The sequence below is a fragment of the Erithacus rubecula genome, assembly GCF_903797595.1.
Source record: "Erithacus rubecula genome assembly, chromosome: 5".
NCBI lineage: Eukaryota > Metazoa > Chordata > Aves > Passeriformes > Muscicapidae > Erithacus > Erithacus rubecula.
This window is the reverse complement of record NC_136687.1, coordinates 5,224-17,261: the sequence shown is the minus strand read 5'-3', so window position 1 is coordinate 17,261 and position 12,038 is coordinate 5,224. Positions and strand designations below refer to the sequence as shown.

Sequence of the window (12,038 nt, the reverse complement as noted above, 5' to 3'; positions counted from 1 at the left end):
GGAGGTGTGAGAGCAGCAATATTTATTTTGGGAAGTTGGAAATCTTGGATTCAGGTCCTGCCCCTGTTTCCTACCTCCCTTTTCAATTCCCTGCAGCCACTTTTCCCTCCTAAGCAATTCCATCCGTGCTGGAGGACACCCATCATTAGGAAGAGACTGAGAGGGGATTTTGGGGTTTTTTTGGGCAATCTGTTTAAAAGATTAATTTTGTTTGGAAGGGATGATGGAGCTGCATCTCTCAGAACAAAAAGTTAATTGGGACCAGAGTAACAAAATCCCATTTTTCATCCCAGGCTCTGACTTGCTCTTGACCTCCCCAGATCAGGAACTCCCTGAATCTCTCCCCTGGCCAGATTTGACTTTCCCAGCAGCAAATCCTGAGTGCCAGGAGGTGGTTTGGGGGAACCCAATCCTGATTTTTCCAAAAAAAGAGCCTGAAGGAGTGAGGAAATGCATCCCAGCTCGCTGCTCCTGGAATTGCAGCTCAGGGAGATGGGAGGGGGAGCCCAGAGTGGATTTGGGAGCACCTGAAATGAGGCCTCACCTCGGCTGTGCTGGGGATTTTTTGTGGGAATGTCTCGTGGAGTGAAATATGGGAGGGGAAAATGGGATTTCAGGATGGCAGCATGAAATTATTTCCCTGGGATTTCTGCTCCTTCTCCCTCCCACTTCCAGGATTCCCATCCCTTGTCCCTCTGGGTTGTTTCCAGAGGTTTCCAGAGGTGTTTCCAAAGCTTTTCTTCCCTTTCTGGCCATGCTGACTCCAACTTTCCTTCACCTGCTGCTTTTCCCTCCATCCCTTTTCCATATCCCTCCAAGAGGAGTTCACAAGGAACCTCTGACTCCTCTCCAAAACCAAGGAATTACAATTTTTCCCTCTTTTTAATAAAAATAATCCCTTGGTCCCTGTAGCTGGAGATGGCTGGGACAGCCCAAGAGCTCCAGGGGTTCATTCCTGACCTTGTTCCCATTTAATTCTGGGATTGAGTGAAACAAAACTTCCCCCAAATGAAAAAACAAAACCAAAATCTTGCTGAGGAGAAAGGTGGGAAGGGAAAACCTCTGGATTAGAGCATCCAGAGGGTTGGGAATGGGTACATGAGCAGCACTCCCAGGGCTGCAACAACCACCAGGGAGATGAGAATTCCCTTCAAGGGTTTGGGAAGGAGGCTGGAAAATGTGAGGAATTAGAAGTGACAAGATGACAAAGGCAAAAATCCCCCTCTGGAATGGGAATCCTGGGATGAAATGCTGTTGGTGGCTGCCTGGCTTGAGGAGTTTTGGGACAGGAGGAATTTTATCCACAGGCATTTTGGAGCAGAGCTGCTCCATGGGGAATCTCCCACTGCCTCCAGGGAATTCCCACTGGTCCAGCTCTCACAGGGAAGTTTTCCCCATGGAACCATCAGGAGGAGAGGGAGGATGGGACTCCAGCACAGGAAAAAAAGGAGAAAAACCCTCCTGGACACTGTGAAATCCCAGTGTGAGATCTTCCATCCCTGTGGAGCATCCATCCCTTCCCTTTCCCATCCATGGATGTGACCAGGAGATTTCCACCAGCCCAGCTCCAACCAGGGGGATCCAGGAAAGTTTTCCCCATGGAATCATCAGGAGGAGAGGGAAGATTGACACCAGCACAAAAAAAGGGAGAAAACCCTCCTGGACACTGTGAAATCCCAATGTGAGATCTTCCATCCCTTCCCTCTCCCATCCATGGATGTGACCAGCCCTGCAGTGGTGGCCACAAGACACATTCCCAGATTATCCTTTGGCTGTCCCTTCCCAAATCTAATCATGAGGCTGCTCCAAACCCTTCTCCATGATCCCACAGCTCCTGGCAGGTCCTGGAGTGGAGCTCAGGGAGGGGACATGTGGGAAAGGTAGAGAAGAAACCCTGGGAAATCCCTTTTTCCTACCTAAATCCAAACCACTCAGGGTGACCCTCTGCCCAGGGAACCCAAACTCGTGGCTCTTCCCAGATTTCTCTGTTTTCCAAGGGAATAAATTAACAAAAGGAAGGCAGGATGATCCCTTCAATTTGGCATTGACGAAAAAAACCCCCAAAACCCAAAAAAACAACCCCAAATCCGGGTGTGAACTTCTCCCAGGCTCCAAGAACTCCCATCACTTCCTAAACCCCTGAAAATAGGAGTTTATCCAGGAGGCTCCTCCTTTTCCCAGGATTCTTCCCACCGGGAGCGTTTTGCCGTCGGGGGGAGGCTCCGCGGAGAATTTCCAGGCGAATAAAAAAATACAAATCCTCTCTCCCAGCGAGATTCCCGAAATCCCAGCTGGGGGAAGGGGATCCTGAGCCCCTCAGGAGTGGTGGCTGTTGATGAGGCCACGCAGCTGCTTGGCCACGGTGTCGATCAACTTCTGCTTGTCCCGCTCGTTTTTCCGGAATTGGGCGAAAACGTTGTTTTTCCTGCTGGTGTCCCTCATCCTGCACGGAGCAAAAACGGGTGATGGAACAGGGATTGGGAATATCCAGCACTCAGAGAGGAGAACACAGAATTTCCAGTCTCTACACCAATTTTTGGGGAATTTTCAGCCTTTAAACCCCTCCAATCCCAATCAATACCACTTTGGAGTCTTCCCAATTCCCGTTCTTTTTTCCAGAATTGGATGAAAACCTTGTTTTTGGAGAACAAACAGATTATGGAAAAGGGATTGGGAATATCCAGCACTCAGAAAGGAGAACACAGAATTTCCAGTCTCTACACCAATTTTTGGGGAATTTTCAGCCTTTAAACCACTCCAATCCCAATCAATACCACTTTGGAGTCTTCCCAATTCCCGTTCTTTTTTCCAGAATTGGATGAAAACCTTGTTTTTGGAGAACAAACAGATTATGGAAAAGGGATTGAGAATATCCAGCACTCAGAGAGAACACAGAATTTCCAGTCTCTACACCAATTTTTGGGGAATTTTCAGCCTTTAAACCCCTCCAATCCCAATTATCACCACTTTGGAGTCTCCCCAATTCCTGTTATTTTTTTTCTGGAATTGGGTGAAAATGTTTTTTTTGGACCACAAACAGGTGATGGAACAGGAATTGGGAATATTCAGTGATCCAAAAGGAGCACATGGAATTTCCAGCCTCTACACCAATTTTTTGGGATTTTTCAGCCTTTAAACCCCTCCAATTCCAATCAACACAACTTTGGGTCTCCCCAGTTCCTGCCCTTTTTTCCAGAATTGGATGAAAATGTTTTTTTGTAGCACAAACAGGTGATGGAACAGGGATTGGGAATATCCAGTGATCCAAGAGGAGCACGTGGAATTTCCAGCCTCTACACCAATTTTTAGGGAATTTTCCAGGCATTTTCAGGCTTTAAACCCCTCCAATCCCAAATCAACACCACTTTGGAGTCTCCCCAGTTCCTGTTCTTTTTTTCTGGAATTTTTGGGGATTTTTTTGCTTTAAACCCCCTCCAATTCAAATTAACACCAATTTGGGGTCTCTCCCTAATTCCCAAATGAAAGAAATCCTAAATCCTCCCTCATCCAAACAGGGATTTCTCTGTCCCCATGTCACCTTCTGTGGAGGTGATAGAATTTGAGAAGGAAATTTAAAAATCAGCACGGAATTCACAGAAATAAGGGTTTTTACTCAAAACTCACATGCACAAGATGCAGCTTTAGGGGAGGCTGGGAAGGTCTGGAACTGTAAATTTAAATTTAATAAAACATTCCAGGGAATCACAAAATATTTGGGTTGGAAGGGACCTTAAATCCCATCCATTTCCAACCCCCTGCCCTGGGCAGGGGCACTGGTTGCTATCCCATTCTGAATAAAAATTATAAATTATATAAATATATCTAATTTATATTAAATATAACATGAAATAATTTCCATTCCAGGAAGGAATGCAGCTGTTTGGAAGGAGCACAGCATCTCCAGGAGATCTCCATAAATCCAGCAGAGCAGAAGGTGGGATGTGACCCCAAATCTGTATTTTTGGGGGGAACATGGCTTGGGAAATACTCCAAGTGTGCTGAGAAAAGAAAAAAATCCTTCAGGAAAAAAATCCTGCAGCTCCTGAGGGCACAACCTCCCAAAATCCAACCTGCTGTGGCTCAGCTCTTCCAAATTATCCCAATTTGTAAAAGGTTTTCTGGGTAAATCAGATCTGGCAGGGGCTGAGGGCTTTGGATGCATCCCATAATCCCAGTTTTTGGCTTTGGGGACCTAAAGGAAGCACTGAAGTGACAGGGACATGGTGCTGGTGACCCCTGGGGAGCTGGCACTGGATCATCCCGAGGCTCTGGAGTCAACTGAGCACATCCCAAACTTCTCCAGGCTCACAAACATCCCAGGTTTTCCAGGTTCCATCTCCTGGAAAGAGCCACGGGGAATCTGAAATGTGCCCAAACCCAGGCTTGGATTGGGAATCCAAGATAACAACTTTATCCCAGAGGGGAATTTGCTGGGGTTACCAGTGCCCAGAGATGGAGCTGCTCCTCCAACAGGAACAGCAGAGCCTGGAGCATTTCCAACCATCAAAATTGGGATTTCTTTGGTTTTCCCTGGTTTTTTTAGCCAGGGCAGGTTGGCAGCTGCTCCTCCAGGAGAACCAGGGAGTGATTGTGCCAATTTGAAGCTGAGTTTGGAGTCACCCAGGTCCTGCTCTCGTGGATTTGGGGATAATTATCCTCTCCTGGAGCTCCAAACAGCTCCAGGAGGTTTCCAAGCCCTTTCCCAGGAGGGCTGGGAGCTCCCCCGGGTTCCAGAGGCACATCAGAGGTGCTGGAAGTCGACCTGGACCTTTGGAAAGCACTTCCACACACTGGGAAGTTAAAGCTTTTCCACCCAGGCACCTTTGGGGCCATCTCCCATCCCATGGGACCTGCTGGGGACAATGGAATGTTCTGGAAAACCCTGGGGTGCCTTGGGATGGCTGGGAAGGAGCAGGATGGATAAACCTCCAGATGAGGATGGAGAGGGATCACAGCTGGAGCCCTGAGCCCACAACAAACCCACAGAGGTGGATCTGGGAAAGGCTGGGAAGGATGGGAGCAGCTGGGATCTGCAGGCACCACATGAAGGTGCAAGCACTGAGATATTAAATACTGTTATTAATTAAGATACAGGACACAAAATCCTGCAGCATTCAGTTTTATTTCCCTGAGCAGAGCTTTGGGATAACTGAGAGTGCCCATAACAAACCCACAGAGGTGGATCTGGTAAATCTGGGAGCTGCTGGAATTTCCAGACACCATGTGAAGGTGCAAGCACTGAGATTAATTAATTAATTAAGATACAGGACAGAAAATCCTGCAGGATCTGGGGTGGGCTGAACAGATTCCCAGTTTTATTTCCCTGATCAGAGCTTTGGGATAACTGGGAGTACCCATAACAAACCCACAGAGGTGGATCTGGTAAATCTGGGAGATGCTGGATACCACATGAAGGTGCAAGCACTGAGATATTAAATACTATTAATTAATTACAATACAGGACAGAAAATCCTGCAGGATTTGGGATGGTCTGTGCACATCCACGGGTTTTTTTTTTCCCTGAGCAGAGCTTTGGGATAACTGGGAGCACCATTAGCAAACTCACAGAGGTGGATCTGGAAAATCTCAAAGATGCTGGACACCACATTAATGTGCAAGCACTGAGATATGAAATACTATTAATAATTAAGATACAGAACTGAAAAACCTGCAGGATTTGGGATGCAGCTCCCCAGTTTCATCTCCCCGAGCAGAGCTTTGGGATAAGGAGGGTTTGGAAGCCGGGGCCAGGATTAGGAGTGAAAGGAAGGGAAAGGCGAGCTGGGCGCTGTCCCCACCCCTGTCAACAAACACCACCTCGGAGAGAGCCCAGCTTTGTCTCAATTAATCCGGGAGGGGAAGAAAGCAGCGGGGTAAAAGCTCCTCTTTTAGCTCTAATTAGTGCATTTGGGAGGATCGGGTTGCGCAGGGCCCCGCTCCGGAGGCGCTTTGCATTTCCAGCGCTTCGGGCTCCATTGAGAGCCGCACAATGGCGGCCCCGGCAGGTGAGGGTGAGAGCCCGAGCACTTCCAGCCGGGATATCCTGGGAGAGAGACGCGCAGCGGGCTGATAAGGGACACAGATAAAGCAGCGGGAGAACAGGTTACAGCCTGAGCCCGGCCCCCGGGGCATTCCCGGCGGGAGGGAGGCAGCGGGGGCACCCGGAGCCTGGAGAGATCCGGGGGAATGGATGGATGGATGATGGATGGATGGATGGATGGATGGATGGATGGATGGATGGATGGATGGATGGATGGATGGATGGATGGATGGATGATGGATGGATGGATGGATGGATGGAGAGCCCTCGGAGGGGATCTCTGGAATGCCTGGAAGATAGACAGTGGGGCTTGGAGCACCCTGGGATGGTGGGAGGTGTCCTTCCAAGGTTCCTTCCAAACCAAATCATTCCAGGATTCTGGAGCCCCACTGCTCTGGGAGAGCTGGGAATGTTCCCTGGAGAAGGGAAAATTCCAGGGAATCCTCAGAGTCCCTGCAGGGGCTCCAGGAGAGCTGGAATTTGGGACAAGGACACAGGGAATGGCTCCACTGGGAAAGGGGAGATGGGGCTGGGATCTTGGGAAGGAATTCCTGCCTGGGCTGGGATTCCCAGATTTGCTGGGGCTGCCCCTGGATCCCTGGCAGTGCCCAAGGCCGGGCTGGATCCATCTGGGACAATGGGAGGTGTCCCTGCCCATTGATGGGGTGGGAATGGGATGATCCTCAAGTTTCCTTCCAACCCCAAAGCATTCCATGATTTTCTGACTTTGTTAAACCCGCCAGGCTGGGGTTTGGTGACATTTTATCACCACGGAGTGTCTGGAGCTGCTCTCCTGCTCTCCCTTCCCAGCCTCTGCCCTGACCCCAGCTCCCTGCCTGCCTCAATTCCCCAACTCTTCCAGATGCTGCATGGCCAAGCTCCCAGATTTTGGGTGGCCCTTTATTTCAGCATTTTGCTGTTAGCTCCACATAAACCTCTCTCATCTCGGCTGCTGGGTCACAAATTCTCTGTGTATCACAGAATTATTCCAGCTGGAAAACTCCTCTAAGGTCACCAAATCCAACCATCCCCTGGCATTCCCACATCCATCCCATGACCCAGGGACGACACAACCCAGGAAACACCAGTACAAACATAACACCACGAGGTGTGGCAGTGCTTTAAACCCAGCAACTGCCCCAGTTTAATCCCATGTCCCTCCCTGGTGTCCTGAGGTGCTGTGACATCCCAGGAGCTGGAGCTTTCCCGGACCATGAGGGCACAGAGGGAACCCCAAAGTTCACAAACACCCCAAGTTTGCTCAGAGAATTGGGGATTCAGGGGATGATTCGGGTTGGAAGGCACCTCTAAAGCCACCCAGTGCCAGCCATGGGCACCTCCCGCTGTCCCAGGGTGTTCCAGTGTCCGACCCGGCCTTGGGCACTTCCTGGGTTTGTTTGGATTGGCCATGGAATCAGGCCATGAGGAGCAGTTTGGGGTGATTTGGGGTCTCTCTTTCTCCTCAGGGAGAAGGTGATGAGTTCAGGGTTGGGGCAACGCTTGCAGAAGAGCATTCAAGGCCCCTGGATCCCTGCAAGTGTCCAAGGACACTGGGGCTGGGATGGTGGGAGGTGTCCCACCCATGGAACGGGACGGGATTTAAGGTCCCTTCCCACCCAAACCACTCCATGACTCCACAAGTATTCCCTCCTGCCTGCTCCTCCAGCACTGAAAACTCTCAACTCCCACTTTTTTTTTTGGCTGGCTCTCAGTCCCAGGAGCTGGAAAACGACCTGGGAGGTCTGCAGGGAGCAGGGAGTGGATCCTTCCCAAGGCAGCTTGGAGCTGGACCAGCGGAGATCATCGGGGAGACCCACCACGGGCTGGGGTGACAGGCACAGCAAATCCCACTTTTCCAGGGCAAACGGCCGGCCCAGCTCTGGCACAGCCCCCCGGAGCCACCCCGGTGGTCCCGGCACAGCTCCAGGGTGGGATGGAGCCGTGAGGAGCATGGGAATGGCAGAGCTCAAAGGAGGGACTGAGGGAGACCAGAGCGACCCTGCGGGACTGGGAATGGGTGGGAAATGGAGAGATGGGGAAATGGGGAAATGGGGAAATGGGGAAATGGGGAAATGGGGAATGGAGAGATGGGAAATGGAGAGATGGGAAATGGGGAAATGGGGAAATGGAGAGATGGAGAGGTGGGAAATGGGAAATGGAGAGAGGGGGAAATGGGGAAATGGGGAAAGGGGAAATGGGGAAATGGAGAGGTGGGGAAATGGAGAGGTGGGAAATGGAGAGATGGGAAATGGAGAGATGGAGAGATGGGGAAATGGGGAAATGGAGAGATGGGGAAATGGGGAAATGGAGAGATGGGGAATGGAGAGATGGGGAATGCAGAAATCCGGAAATGTGGAAATGCAGAAATGTGGAAATGTAGAAATAGAGAAATGTGGAAATATAGACATAGAAAAATGTGGAAATACAGAAATAGAGAAATGTAGGAATGTAGAAATAGAGAAATGTAGAAACAGAGAAATGCAGAAATGTAGAAATATAGAAATACAGAAATGTGGAAATGGAGAGATCGAGAAATGCGGAAATGCGGAAATGTGGAAATGTAGAAATAGAGAAATGTGGAAATGCAGAAATGCAGAAATATAGAAATACAGAAATGTAGAAATGTAGAAATATAGAAATACAGAAATGTGGAAATGTAGAAATATAGAAATACAGAAATGTGGAAATGTAGAAATACAGGAATGTAGAAATGTATAAATATAGAAATGCAGATATGTAGAAACAGAGAAATGAAGAAATACAGAAATGTGGAAATGCAGAAATATAGAAATGTAAAAATGTAGAAATATAGAAACGTGGAAATATAGACCTATAGAAACACAGAAATACAGAAATGTAGAAATACAGAAATATAAAACTACAGAAATATAGAAATCAAAGTACAGAAACAGAAATAAAAGATAGAAATAGAAATACAGAAACATAATTAAATAGGAAGTAAAATCTAGAAATAAAAATAAACAGAAATATAGAAATTAATAGGAAGTAAAATCTAGAAATAGAAATACAGAAACAGAAATAATTAGAAAGGAATAGAAATAAAAATACAGAAATAATTAGGAAATAAAATCTACAAATAGAAATAGAAATACAGAAACAGAAATTAATTGGAAATAAAATTTAGAAATAGAAATAAAAATCTAGAAATAGAAATAAAAATAGAAATCAGTAGAACTTCGAGGAATAAACTAGAGAAATAAATAGGAATAGAAATATAGAATTATAGATATATGTAAACATAGAAATAGAAATACAGAAATATAAATAAATAAAAACAGAAATAAAGATCTAGAAATATAGAAATAAATAGACAAATATAGGAATATAAATAAATTTTAAAATACATTCATAGAAATACAGAAATATGGAAATACAGAAACATAAATAAATAGAACTAAAAATATAAAAATAAATAAAAATAGAAAAAAAAAGAAGTAGAAATATAGAAATAAATATAGACAGAAGTACAGAAATGCATAAATAAATAAAATCCAAAATTTAAGAACCGAAATAACAATAGAAATTAGAACAAATAGAATAGAGAAATGCAGAATATTCTCAGGTGGAAGGGAACCTACAGCAACGTGATCCAACTGCTCAAGAACTTCACAACCAAAATACAGAAATAGAAAAATATCAAAAAACCAAAATTGCTCCTGGCATTGCCCAAACTCTGAAAAAATTTGGGAGAGTCACTCCTGCCTCAGCCCAGCACATTTTAAAGGATTTTGGGGCTGAAGGTTCTTTTTTACAGCACCATTTTCTGCCAGGACAAGAAAAACTCTGCCTAAAAAAAAGAGAAGGACCCACAGCCAAGACATTGAATTTGGATAATGTGGAATAAAAATGGGATTTTTTCCATCTGAGCTCCCAGTGTCCCCCCCCCAGAAATCTCTGCTCCCAGGGGTGGGGGGAGCTGCTGCAGTGAAGTTGGGGGTGGGAATTGGGAGCTGCACTCACTTTTCCAGCAGGATCAGGGCTGTGGTGGGGTTGACACGAAGGTATTTGCAGGTGGGCTGCCCGTAGTCGGCCAAATACGTCGACCAATCCCACTGGATGAACAGATCCAGGAGCTGGAAAGGACAAACAAAAGGGATTTGGAAAAGTTGGAAAAGGGAGCGTTTCACTGGAAGGTGGTAGAGGTGGTTATCACTAAAAAAAAAATAAAAAAATTAATTCAGGCTTTAAAAATCTGTTTAATGTTATGCTGTTGGCGTTTCATCATTAACGTGGTTGTACGTCATGGTTAATTTAGGAATATTTAATGTTAATTAATTTAGCCATTGAGTATTCCTGCTCTGTGGTCCCTGTTTTTGGGGATTTGAGGGCTGGACACCTCGAGGACGTGGGTGACAAACAACCCCAGTGCCCTGATGCTCTCAGCTACAGCAGGAGGAAAATTTTGGGGTCAAAGCCACCACAAACTTCTTCTGTCCCCAAAAAGTGTCATTCTAATCATCACCCCTGGTCCATCCCAACACCCCCCAAGGGCTCTGGAAGAGCTCCAGAGCTCCCTGAGGAGCTCAGGGGGTTGTTCTGGGTGAGAGATGGGAGTCCCAGGTGCTTTCCAGACGTTGGTGAGAGAAACCACCAGGCCTTGGCAGCAGGAGAAGGAAAAGGGATTATCTCGGCCACCCGTGACCGTCCCTGCTCCAGACAGCCAAAATCCCCACCCGCAGCCCTTCGTGGCACAAGGGACCCTTCTCCTCCCAGCCAGGGCAGGGATGGGTAAACAACAGCCCAGGTTGCCCAAATGCTCTCTTCCCACATGGTTCCCATCCTTGTTTTCCATAAAAACTGGGAGCTGCCACGTCCTCCCCACACATGGATATCCTCACCTCAGGAGGACTTGGCTTCTCCACCCACCCATGAAATCAGAGTCCAATGCTCTCTTCCCACACCATTCCCATCCCTACTTTCCTTAAAAACTAGGAACTGCCATGCCCTCCTCACGAGGATCTCCTCACCTGGGAGGACTTGGCTTCTCCACCCATCCATGAAGGCACAGTTCCCTAAATGCCCCTCTTCCCACATCATTCTCATCGTTATTTTCCTTAAAAACCTGACATTTCCATACCCTCTCCACACGTGAATCTCCTCACCTCAATGAGGACTTGGCTTCTCCACTCACCCATGAAAGCACATCCAAATTCCCTAAATGCCCTGTTTCCACATCATTCCCATCTTTGTTTTCCTTAAAAACCAGGCACTTCCATGCCCTCCCCACACATGGATGTCCTCACCTCAACAAGAACTTGGCTTCTCCACCCACCCATGAATGCACAGTCCAATCTCACATTGTTCCCATCCTAATTTTTCTTAAAACCAGGCACGTCTATGCCCTCCCCATATGAGGATTCCCTCACCTCGGCGAGGACCTGGTTCTTCACCCATCCACAAAGGCACATCCAAATTCCCTAAATGCCCTGTTTCCACATCATTCCCATCTTTGTTTTCCTTAAAACCAGGCCCTTCCATGCCCTCCCCACATGAGAATCTCCTCACCTCAATGAGGACTCGGCTTCTCCACCAACCCATGAAGGCACAACCCAATGCCCTTTTCCCACATTGTTCCCATCTTTGTTTTCCTTAAAAACCAGGCACTTCCATGTTCTCCCCACACGAGGATCTCCTCACCTCAACGAGGACTCGATGTCTCCCCCATCCCATGAGGGCACAACCCAACGCCCTCTGTTCCCATCCTTATTTTCCCTAAAGTCCTCCCCACAGGTGAATCCCCTCACCTCAACCAGGACTCGGCCTCTCCCCCGGGATTCCCGGGGCGCCGCCATCACCTCTGGCCCACCCGCAGCAGGTTCATTAATTAATTAAGAGCTCCTGCCTCTTCCCCCCTCCTTTCCCAAGGACCCCGCCTTGCAGCGCCGCTGTCACCGCTCTATTTGGGGACAGGCTGCCAAGCGCGTGGACGTCTTCATCGCGTCCCGGCGCCCACCGGGACAGGCCGGGCCCATAGAGG

At 47.7% G+C, this 12,038-nt stretch overlaps 1 pseudogene across 1 annotated transcript; it reads right to left on the bottom strand.

Moving 5' to 3' along the window:
• Window positions 1–2,136: 2,136 nt before the first annotated feature.
• Window positions 2,137–11,731, bottom strand: LOC306802309 (exocyst complex component 6B pseudogene; annotated as a pseudogene). The gene is made up of 3 exons (XR_013777943.1): window positions 11,699–11,731; window positions 10,022–10,134; window positions 2,137–2,443 (listed from the first exon to the last, which is right to left on the bottom strand). The product of XR_013777943.1 is annotated as an exocyst complex component 6B pseudogene (transcript).
• Window positions 11,732–12,038: the final 307 nt, after the last annotated feature.